Source organism: Grammomys surdaster, unplaced genomic scaffold, assembly GCF_004785775.1.
Source record: "Grammomys surdaster isolate TR1022 unplaced genomic scaffold, NIH_TR_1.0 263, whole genome shotgun sequence".
Classification (NCBI taxonomy): domain Eukaryota; kingdom Metazoa; phylum Chordata; class Mammalia; order Rodentia; family Muridae; genus Grammomys; species Grammomys surdaster.
This window is the reverse complement of record NW_021604704.1, coordinates 508527-519890: the sequence shown is the minus strand read 5'-3', so window position 1 is coordinate 519890 and position 11364 is coordinate 508527. Positions and strand designations below refer to the sequence as shown.

The window sequence follows — 11364 nt, the reverse complement described above, 5'->3', positions numbered from 1 at the left end:
ACACACACACACACACACACACACACACACACACACACACACACACACTATTCATTTTAAAGAATAGCTTTCTACATTCTACTTAGATATTAGAAGGACTTTGAGGAAGAGCATAGTCTTGCTTTTGTTTGCTTCCCCTCTGTATTAGAATTACATGTCCCCAGTCTTTACCATGTAACTGCAGCCTTTTCCATGGAAGAGGAAGAAATGATGAATTAATGAAGGAGGAGGAGCAGGCAAAGAAAGAAAGGGGGATGAGGAAGAGAAAGAGGCAAGGGGAAAAGGAGAGTTTTCCTGTCCCTCAGAGAGATATGAGCATACAAATGGCTGTGACTTTTGCATGAAAGGCAGATGTGCTAGTTGGAGAATGACAGAGATGGAGAAGACAAGGCCCAACTTACAATCATTAGCCAGACCCAGCTCACTGACTTACAGATCCAAGGACAAGAAAAAAAAATCAGTTTGTCTTGTGAATTTGTGAAACACTGAAATTCTGGGAGCTAGGCATTATTAATCCAGTGGTTGCCTCATGCAGTATTGAGAACTCCAGTTTTTATATCCAAGATGGTATTTTAACCAGCTGCTTGGTTACTGTTTCTTCAATAAACTATTAAAAGCAGTAGGTTGCTCACGGTATGCTTAGGTATATCTTATATACAGTGGAATACTACAGAATAATGTTTTGTATCAATAATGTACTCTATAAATGACAGTGGTCCCATAATATTATGATGGTAGCCAGGATTGGTGCTATACACTTCTAATCTCAGAGCCTGGGAAGCTTAGACAGATTTTGAGTTTGAAGTCAGCTAGTATTCCAGAGTAAGTCTTAGGCTTGCCTGAGCTATATTTACTGATATCTAAACAAGAACAAAACAAAACCACTTTCTAATCCTATACCTTCCTCAAAAAAAAAAAACTCCAAAAAAACCCCAAAACAAACAAACAACAAAACCTGAAGAATCACGATACAGCTGATAAATTCTTAGAGTAGCCCAGTGCTACTATGGCTATAATCTTGTGGCACAGCACATAATTCACATGTGTATAGTGATATAAACAAACCACAATCCCAATGCCAATAAAAGTACAACACGATTATAATTCACTTAAAAAAGTTATTGTATTTATATGTATAGGGACACACTTGCACACACAAATCTATGACATGCAACGCTTGTAGATATCAAAGGGCAACTTGTGAAAATCAGTTCCTTCCTTCTACCCTGTGGTTTCTAAGTACTGAACTCAGATTTTCAGGCCAATATCAGCCCCATAATCTTGTGTTTACATGTCCTGACTACATAATTTTCTCATGTTTGATCTTGTGTTGTATTTTTCATTGTGGTCCTAGAACAACAGGCTATATATACCATATATACTCAAATATAAATATACCATATACTCCAGTGTGTACTTCATTGAAACATCTCAGTTCATATAAAGCCTACTCTAGGTATTTACAACAATGAAATCATTTAATGAAATACTTCTCAGAATATCACTTAATGATGATTAAGTGTTGCTAAGTGTGTCTGTATGTGTACACACATATATACACACAAACTCTTTGTATAAGCTGTAATGGATTATCAATGTTAGGATCAACAAGGGAGAACATCTACAACTCATGCTACTCTCAAGATTGTTTTATATACAATGTTCTATTTCTTCTTCATTCTTTTTCTTTTTTTCAGTGCTGGGTTTCACCTTTGAGCCTTAAACATGCTAGACAAGCACTAACTTACACCCATGGCTATATAAGAGGTTCTAACTATTCATTAGCATTCCATTAATATCCAGAGTCAAAAAGTATCACAGAAGCACAGGCAAAGGTTAGATGATTTTTTGTGATGGTGTTCTAGAGATATGCTGACCCAGTACTGCTACTGCTAGGGATTATAGCACCAGGACAGCACAGGGTTGAAGCACCAAAGGGTGGTCTATCTATAGTCAAAAGTATAAGCAAAGACCCAGTGGCTTCAATAACTCATTGCATTAAAAGGTTAAATAGTCCAGTTTGGTCTAGAGCATATAATGCAACGTGTCCGTGGGTGGTTGGAAGGAGAACCTGGGGTCAACCTTTAAGCCTTCTGAACTAGTTCATACTTGAGGCTATAATTCAACTAGGGGAAGCTGCTAATCAGTCATAGCCAGAAGAACAACAGTAATGTGATTGGAAATTGACAAGATAAGTTGCTGGATGTTACGAGACTATATACAAATAAATTCTGTAGTGATTACCAGACTTTGCCAGAATCAGGAGGGATGAACCAAGAGGAATGAAACAGGGCTCCAAGTCAGGAGCTAGCTAAAACAGATTCTGAGCAAAACACCTCAAAGTCCAAGACTTAAAATGGTAGGAAAAGAAAAGGGAATTGTCAGGGTTGATCTATATGCCCCCACAGAAAGATATGCTGACCTCCTAACTCTCTATACCTCAAAAGGTAATTACAAATGTATTTAGGTAAGCTGAAGCTGAAGTCATACTGGTATAAGGTAAGCCCTAAATATAGGAAAGCAGGATAGAAGTTTTTAGTTACTTTAAGTGAAAAAATGAGGGACAAACCAAGTACAAAAATGGACTTTATTTCATATGCTCATGGGATATCAAGATAGAGTCTTTTCTCAGCCCTAAATGGGTATCTATACCATATCCCTTCCTCTTTATGGTACAGCGATCATTGAAGAAGAGGGGGTGGAAAGCCTATAAGAATCAGAAGTAGGGAATGATTATAAATATAATTTTGTTTTTCAGACATAGCAGGTACATGTCAAGGCATAGTGGTTGTGACAGAAGGCACAAAACCTGTGCAAGCTCAAGCTAGACAAAATCCCAGCATGTAGAGGAGAGGTGGGCACAAAGTCTTCTTCCTAGCTGAGGAGCTATTAGCTACTGACAGCTACTGGTAGCAAGGCAGTAAGTTTTCTTTAAGGGTATGGATGGCTCTTGATAGATGAATTTTTCTAATGGAAGGCAACACACACATCAAAGAATATAAGGGCAATACAAATTAGATGCTTTTAAAAGAAAAAGAGGACACATAGTTGGATGGATAGTAATGTAAAATATTGGGGGAAGGGATGTATATGATTAAAATATATTGTGCAAAATTCTCAAATACCTGATTAAAAATGGACACCAAAAAGGGAGAGGTTCTGGTAAATCCCAGAAATATAGTTCCATGTAGCATAGAGCTAGAGTTCAGAACTGTACAAAAATTCCAGTGTCACTGGAATGGGGGTGATCTGTCAAGCTATGGCAACCAATAACACTATAGAGAATCAGAAGAACACCAAGTACTCCCATCTTTAACTGGGAAACAAAATCTGAATCTAAGAGATGCATTATAATTGTGAACTAGTCACAGATTTTTGCAGGGTTGTGTCTTATAAATACCTAGTATAGCAATAACAAGAAATATATTAGACATTTACTATATGGTAACAACTATTAAGTGTTGGTCACAGAAAACTCCTAAAAGGCAGATGTTACTGCAATATCTGTCCACAAAAGAGGAAACTGAGGCATAGCATGAATGAACTCCTCTGCAACTAAATCACAAGTCAGCAGGGGAGGAGACTGAATGGTCTCCCCAGTAATGAAGCTCCAGAGCTATATTTATGTATTGTGCTACCATCCATGAAAGAGCATCACAAGCATCTGGTTCACATCCTATCTAGTGACATGTGGTCACTATTTTCACTAAAGAAAGTTAAGTAGAAAACAATTTAGTTCTTAAAAAACTATTTTGATTAAGCATTGGGGAGGGGAAGCTACGTGAGTGCAGGTGCCTTAGGAGGCCAGAGAGCATTGAGTCTCTCAGAGTTGTAGAGCTCAAATCACCAACTGGCAGTTTGAAGGAAGTGATGCTTCAGAGAGATGATGGCAATACAGATTTGAAAGGGTCTCTGTACAGTCCATACCACATGGACCTTAGCGATATGTTTTCCCTTATGTCAAAAATTAGGAAGTCACCCTGGATATAGTGAGATACAGGATTTTAATCAAAAAAAGATGAGCTCAATAAGTCATTCAACTCCCAATATCTCAAAATAACTTCCATTCTCAAAAGTTTTCTAAAATTTAAGCCAATGTCTAGTCTTAGGTGGCACGTTAGAATTTAATCTCAGCACAGAGGAATAGACTAACAACAAAAACAAACCCATTCAAAAGCATTATCTTTTAAAATAAAATTTTAATACAAAAAATAAAACATATCATGTCAGTCAGATAGTTATGATGGGCTTATTACTCATGAAACAGGTCAGTATTAATAATTCTCCCTCATCTTACTAGGCTCAAAAAGTGGTTGTAGTTTATGTTGCTTTTTAGCAGGAGATTATGAGATTATGATAGCAATCAAAGAGAAAAATGGTAGAAATTTATAGTGAAATAATAACTCAAGAATTTGGATATGAGAACCAAATTTATTAGCAAAAGGCTAATAAGCAAAATAAAACTCAAGCAAATAACCAGATTTCAAATGAGGAGTAACTTGGGGGAAGAAGATAACATCAGTCCATTTCTTTAAATCCTGACCACTTTGAACCCCAAGACCCCTGCAGAGCTTTTCAGCCTTCTCTCAAGCTGTGCTTTGTTTCAATTCAACACCATCTCCCACCAATCATTTCTTTCTCTCCTTTGTTACCAATCCCTAGGTTCCTAGTTAGAGCAACTTCTGATAAATGCCACAGAGACATGTGTGGTACCCTATGGAGTAGGATTCATCCACTGCCACCCACCAATTTTACGGAAGTTGTCTCAGGTATTATGTAAAAATGGATACAGGAATCAAATTTGGCATGGAAAGAGGATTGGATGCAGGGAGGTTTTCAAACATCCAGTCAATGGGATTATGGATATCACTGCAGAAGGACAGGCTTCACATTTATAGTTTTCCCTATACTTTGGCACATAGTTGGTTCCTTTTGTTGTTGTTGTTTGTGTTTTAAAGAAACAGGTTTGGGAGTATCTACAAAATCCCCAAACTAGTAATGATTTAGTTATTGTTCTTTTGAATACATCTGCAAGCATTCCAAACGTTATAGAAGTTTTATGAAAATCTGGATATTGAGTTAAAATACTGACTTTTTATTCCTTCTAAATTAGTAAATGCAAACTACAGATCACACAGTGTTTATTTTACAGCAGTAAGTTTTTAATGTGGATTGTTTCTTGCAGAGGATGGAAGCCTGGTCTTGCAGATGCTAGGCAGGTGCTCTACTGTGGAGCTACACTCCCAGCCCATGCATGTCAATTGAACAGGGGAATAACTGTTTAAGCATGGTAATCCTACACCAAAAAGAAGGCTCATCCACAGATAATGATGCCTTCCATTCCAGATGAGGATGTGTCTGCTTGTGTCTCTGTAAGACAGGCTCCTGACAGCACATGTGTGGAATCTTTTATGTCACAGGCTCTGCTAGTGCCCCTTCCTAGCCTCTTACTCTTCCAAATCTAGCTCATATCAAGCCTGACTTCCAACTAGCAGTGTCTCTATTCCTCTGCTCCAAGCTTCTTGTTGACCTCTGAGGCTTACTTTGGCTGCCCATATGGCAAGCAACAAGTGCCAGGGAATTATTTCCTTTCCTCTATGTTGAAGAGCAGCCCTCAATCAATGAATACCTAAGGGAGACTGAGAGATTAATGCTATGGTTTCCTTATACTTTGACCAGGATAATTCTGAGGTATATGTTTCTGTTAGATGCTAGCATTTCCCAGAACCATTGAGCAACATCTATCTCCCTATGTAACTAGTTTCATACTATATATCCTTTAGTAATTCCTTCTCTTCCTCTGCCACTCTTTCTAACCTCTTCTGGGTGTTTGAATTTCTTCCCTTCAACTACTTAACAACAAAATCCTTGTTTCCGCCTCTGCTTCTAAAGGCAAAAAGTAGCTTTACATTTATCAAAGTTAAGAACATGCATATGAAAATCACCAACAGATCTTGGAATAAAGCAACTTCCAGGCAAACTGTGGGTAAATCCAGTCTCCAGGGTGACTTACAGATAAAATGAGAGACAACACTCAAATCTCACAAGGTAACTTAATGTAACCTGGAGCATTAAATAGTATGTGTCACACAACATTTTCTGCTAGAAGGAAGAACTAAGGAACACAGAGTGAAAGTCGGCATCAGAAAAACCACAAATGGCTCAGAGTCAATGTCTCCAAGAGTGCCCTATAACACTCTAAGCTGGCTGTCACTAGAGCCACTTAGGATGTCAAAGAAGTTAGTGGTAAATTACTTATTCATCAATAGGGAAAACTGTAGCTGCCTATCTATGGATACACACACACACACACACACACACACACACACACACACACCATCACCCTGAAATGAGAGGAGAAGATGGCAGCAAATGAAAACCCAGTGAATAGCAAAAACCCAGATGAAAACTCAGTGGGAATAGCAAAGCTGCATGTGAGATAATAGGCCCTGGATTTATTTGCCTTGACATTTTTAAAAGGAAATTTAATTGGATTATGTCTTCTTCTAGCTTAAAAATTTCTACTGTAGTACTGGCCACCAGATGCACGCAGGGTAAAGATTGGGAGCCAATTAAAGTCCACGCTTCACTGCAATAGTGATATTTTTATTCTTCCCAAATGGAAGGCTGATAGAGTCATGTTAGTGATTTTACCATGTTACTCCCTCAACTCTCTTGGAAAAGGATTTTATTTCTTTCCTTTTCAGAAAAGATTATTTCTATGTGACATATCTACAAATATATAGAAATTTTCCGTTTCTTTTTTTCCTTTTCTTTCTATCTAACATCTTTCTTTCCTTCCTTCCCTTCTTTCTCTCTATCCCTCCCTCTCTCCTTCCTTCCTTTCTTCCTTCCTTCCTTGGACTTTCTGCAGCCTTAGAAATAATCACATTGAGTATAAAACCATGAAAGCAATTAAATTTTAGCAAACCAAATGGAAGCTCATTTTGAAAAGAGGATTTTCTAACTACTTCTTGAGCTAATCAAGAACATCCTAAGAATAAGAGAAAGAGTTCATATGTGGAGTGGGATTCACTTATACTCCTATCCACATGTCTCCTTATATCCAGTGTTTCCTAGCTGCTTCCCTTTGGCTGAGCTAACATCTGTATCTGAGCTCAACATCAGTGTGGCTTCCAAGCAGAGATTCTTTTCTTAAAAATGCATTTCAGGCAAATGTAGGTTTTTAAGAAGACTTGAGTTTTTTGTAAATATTAGTGATAGGTTTACTATTACTCAAGTACATGTCAGTCAATGCTTTATTTCATAACAGATCCCCCAAATATCATTTTCTACTAGGTTACTGTTTGATGTTAGACAATCAGTATGAGTTTGGTAGTCATTTTAACATAATGAGAACATATATTAACCCTGTATTTCAACTGTTAAATTTTACCACAAATATTAGAAACAACTTTGAAAAAATTGCCAAAAAGAGAGTGAAAAACTTTGATTTTCCAGGCATTGTGATGTACATCTTAAATTCCAGTACTCAAGAGGCAGAAGCTGGCTATAAGTTCAAGGTTAGCCTAATACGAATAGAGAGTTCCAGGATAATAACACTTTAATAAAAACAAACAAGCAAAAAACAAAAAAGGCAACAAAACCCGACAAAGCAAAAATAAAAACAAACAAAAACCAGTTGGCACTACCCATGACAATATATTCCTTACTTTTAGGAATGTCTGAGTCTTTGTTATCTACAAAATGAGAATGATACTTATTTGGCAAGATTTTGGGGGACAATAAAATGTCATAAAAAGGTGACCCTTAACAAGTGGAGTATCCAAAGACATATCCCAAGGTACACACACAACCTCTTATTTCCTACTGCTGTATGTCAGCCTACCATGAGAGAGAGGTAGCCCTTGAGTCAACTTATATTTCTGCAGTTATAATCCTCATAAATTGAATCTATGTTCAACTTTTCTCAGCAATGTCGAAAGATAAGTCTCACAGTATATAAAGTTTATACAAGAACTGATAGAGTGTACAAAATGTGACTTATGAGAGTAATCAAACAGGCTCTAAATTGTGAAAGCCAGTCTGCTAGATTCTAACTACCATATGAAAACAAGCACAACAGAATGAAAATTGAGGTCTCTAGGCTATGATAGTACTTTGGGCAACATTCTCAGTGCTAAGTGTCTGGGCAAATGAACTGTACAAGGAGTAGTACTCTCCTCCGCCAACCAGGCTACAGGCTGTGGTTCACAGCCAGCAGTCAGGATAGTTGGTAACACTCAACTTGCATCTAGTCGTAAGATAGTAGGGCTAATAGTAGCTCAACTAGTTATAACAAGGACTGCTTGTTTGTTGCTGGACCTTACTTGTATTAACTGAAGCTAGTTAACCATCATGTGTAGAGAGGCCACATCTGACTCTGGAGGACTGGTCTTGACATGCAACGAAACCATGCTACAGAAGCTGTTAGTCTAAGTAAAACTTTATATCTGGCTAATAGGCTTGCTCTCCTAAGCAAATTCCTTTATTATTGCAACAGAGAAAACTGGGTCATTGTCTATTCGCCCTTAAGACCTTTCATTCATTCTACTCTCTGCCCTGGGAAAGCAGTAGATGTAGACCACATCATGGAGGTTCTGTGTTCTCTGGTCTCAAGGTGGAGTTTGACAAAGAGAAGTGTTGTCAGAGTCTGGGAAAGTAAGTTAAGTCAGAGATTAGAGTGTTGATTTCCTCCCTTTCCCTTTGCTCTTTCTGCTGGGCCATGGTTTCCTGGTACCCATAGTGAAACAGTATTTAAACCCCTCAGCCTACAGCTCTAGTTCTAGCTATGCTTCAGTAACACTGGTTCCTCCATGCTTCTCTAGGCCCTAGAACAATGCCTTTGCCCCTTTGCTAGCATACAACTGTTTCATTTGCCTGTTTGATTCCCTTAACCCTATATGCACTTCAGTCAGTAGTCCTTAATGTTAAATCATCCCCACAAAAACTTGAGAGCTGGCTAAATGGACCCTTCTGTTCGCTAACTGGTGCTAATGCCTAAATTCTTTGTTGGAACTCCTAGATGATCCATCTGTCCAATGCTATATCATATGTACCCAGCTATCTATTCAGCCTCTAGTTAACTATAGCTACTACTCTTATCCTTGGCCTTTGTCCTCTCTCTGTCCACCCCATGCACTAAAGTTAATCAGGCATGTCTATGGACATGTCTATGGTGGAAATTTGATTATGTTAACTAAGGTGGGAAGGGTGCTGCCATCCTCTGGCTGGGGACTTGGTTCTATATAAGTGGAGAGGAGGGAGGGGGAGCTCGGCAGAAATCTGTGGTCATCACTCTGCTTTTGACTGTATATGTGATATAACTAGCTGTTTCTGTCTTGATTTCCTCTATAATCCAGAATAACCCCATTCTAACTGAAACTGCTTTTATCAGAGAATTTTGTCACAATAACAGGAGAATATAAGACATCATATCAGTTAACAATGATATAGACATTTAAAGCCTACTCAGCTCAATCAGCTAAGATGACCTTTTAAAAATTACAGTGTTCTAGCAGGGAAAAAAATCATGCTGAGGAAAACATTGAACTCCAGATATAAACATCTAGATTGTGAATGGCAGAAATACTGATAACCTCCTGAGAGCTATTCACATCATCTCTGGAAGTTAGTAAAAAGCCAGATAACTGGCCATCTCCTATACTAGAGTTAGTGAGCAGTTTTCTGACCCTGGGAATCCACCCAGACCCTACTCTGACACAGATGCTCAGCCTGCCATTCCTTGACTTTAAACCTCATCATTCCAAACTCAGGGCTAGGACACAGCTCCATTTTATAAACAATAGAGGATCTAACATTTAAGCCCTCACTGCTGTTACAAGTGCCCATGTATATCAACTTAATCCCCACAACAACCTTAATGGAAGAAATACTTTTTACAACTTTTTTTGAAGTGGAAAAAGGTTGAGAAACTTGTACTAGTCATCTAGTTGACAGTGGAAAAGATGATTTGAACTCAAGTCTATGACGCTGCACTTCATATACTATCTGAAGTCTTTAGGTCCAGGGCTTAGAAATGGTGCCAGGCAACAGAAATGGTAGATGATAACATTGTGGATGTGTAACTACTGAACATTTTTGGCCTTCCCATACAGGGTGGTGATTCTTCTGTGGTGAAGAAATCAACTTAAAGACTTGGGAACAGTATTCAAACAGGAGAAAACAAGAGATGTGGGAGGGAGAAGAGAAAAGAAAAGGGAGAGGGGAGAAAATAAGAAAGAAAATATGTTGTTCCATATGTATCTAAAATAGTAATTTACTACGAAACTTTTGTTCCATTATAATGTACATATTGAGTTGTTGTGGAAAAATGTTTTTCTTACTGTGCATTGTAGCACAAATGGTGATTAAATTTTATTCAAGCTCAACAGTCATTAGGAAATAAAAATTAAAGTAACAAGATACCAAATTTTCAGAAACAAGAAACTGTAGGAACAATTTGAATGCCTCTCAACAGGGAAATGACGGGCTAAATTGTTTGTTACATAAACACACTATACCTATTCAGGAATGACTTAGGTCTATGCATACTGAACTGGAGGAGTTCTCCAAAATGAAGTAGGAAAAGCAGATAAATAAATACATGTAGTATGACCACATTTCTGAATCATCAATACTGAAATGTTGAACAGTTAACTGGGTGGTGGACTAGAAGGAGGAAAGGAAAAAAGAGAAACAGAAAGCAAGGAAAAGAACAAGAAAAGTTGTCAATCAGTAAAAATAAGGACATACATCATTCAGAGTTCGTTAGGAAAAAGAGCACAACCAGAGTAAGTGGTAAATAATTTAAAACAGTGAATATCTCATCCTTCAGTATCTAAAGTAGATAGGTTGTAGGATAACCCACACATAACACAAAAATTCATGCATGCCCAAGTCCTTACATAGAATGGCACTGTACTTATGTAGAACCTACATACATCCTTCAACACACTTTTAATATTACAAAACAATTTATGTGTATGAGTATTTTGCCTACATGAATGCATATAAGTGTACCACATACAGGCCTGGTACCCAGAGTGCTCATCAGAGAACTGGAATTAAAGATGGTTACAGACCAATGGATAGGTGATGAGAATCAAACCTGGGTCTTCTGCAAGAGCCACAAGTATTCATACCTGTTGAGTCATCTCTCCAGCCCCCTTCCATACACTTTAAATCACTTCTAGATACCTTATACCTAAGCAAATGTATATATTATGAAAAAAGAGTTGTATTACATTTAGGAACAATGACAAGGGAAAATTATCTGCAAATATTCAGGGTAGACACAATAGCCTTACCCTTAAAATGGCCTGTAACTTTATTTTTTCTAAACCTATTTTAAATTATGGTTCT

The 11364-nt window shown here is 37.7% G+C and overlaps 1 protein-coding gene across 1 annotated transcript in view; it reads right to left on the bottom strand.

Annotated features, from left to right (window-relative positions):
- Efhc2 (EF-hand domain containing 2) overlaps positions 1 to 11364 on the bottom strand; it is a 172513-nt gene that overhangs the window by 661 nt on the left and 160488 nt on the right. The gene's annotated exons all lie outside the window — the stretch shown is intronic.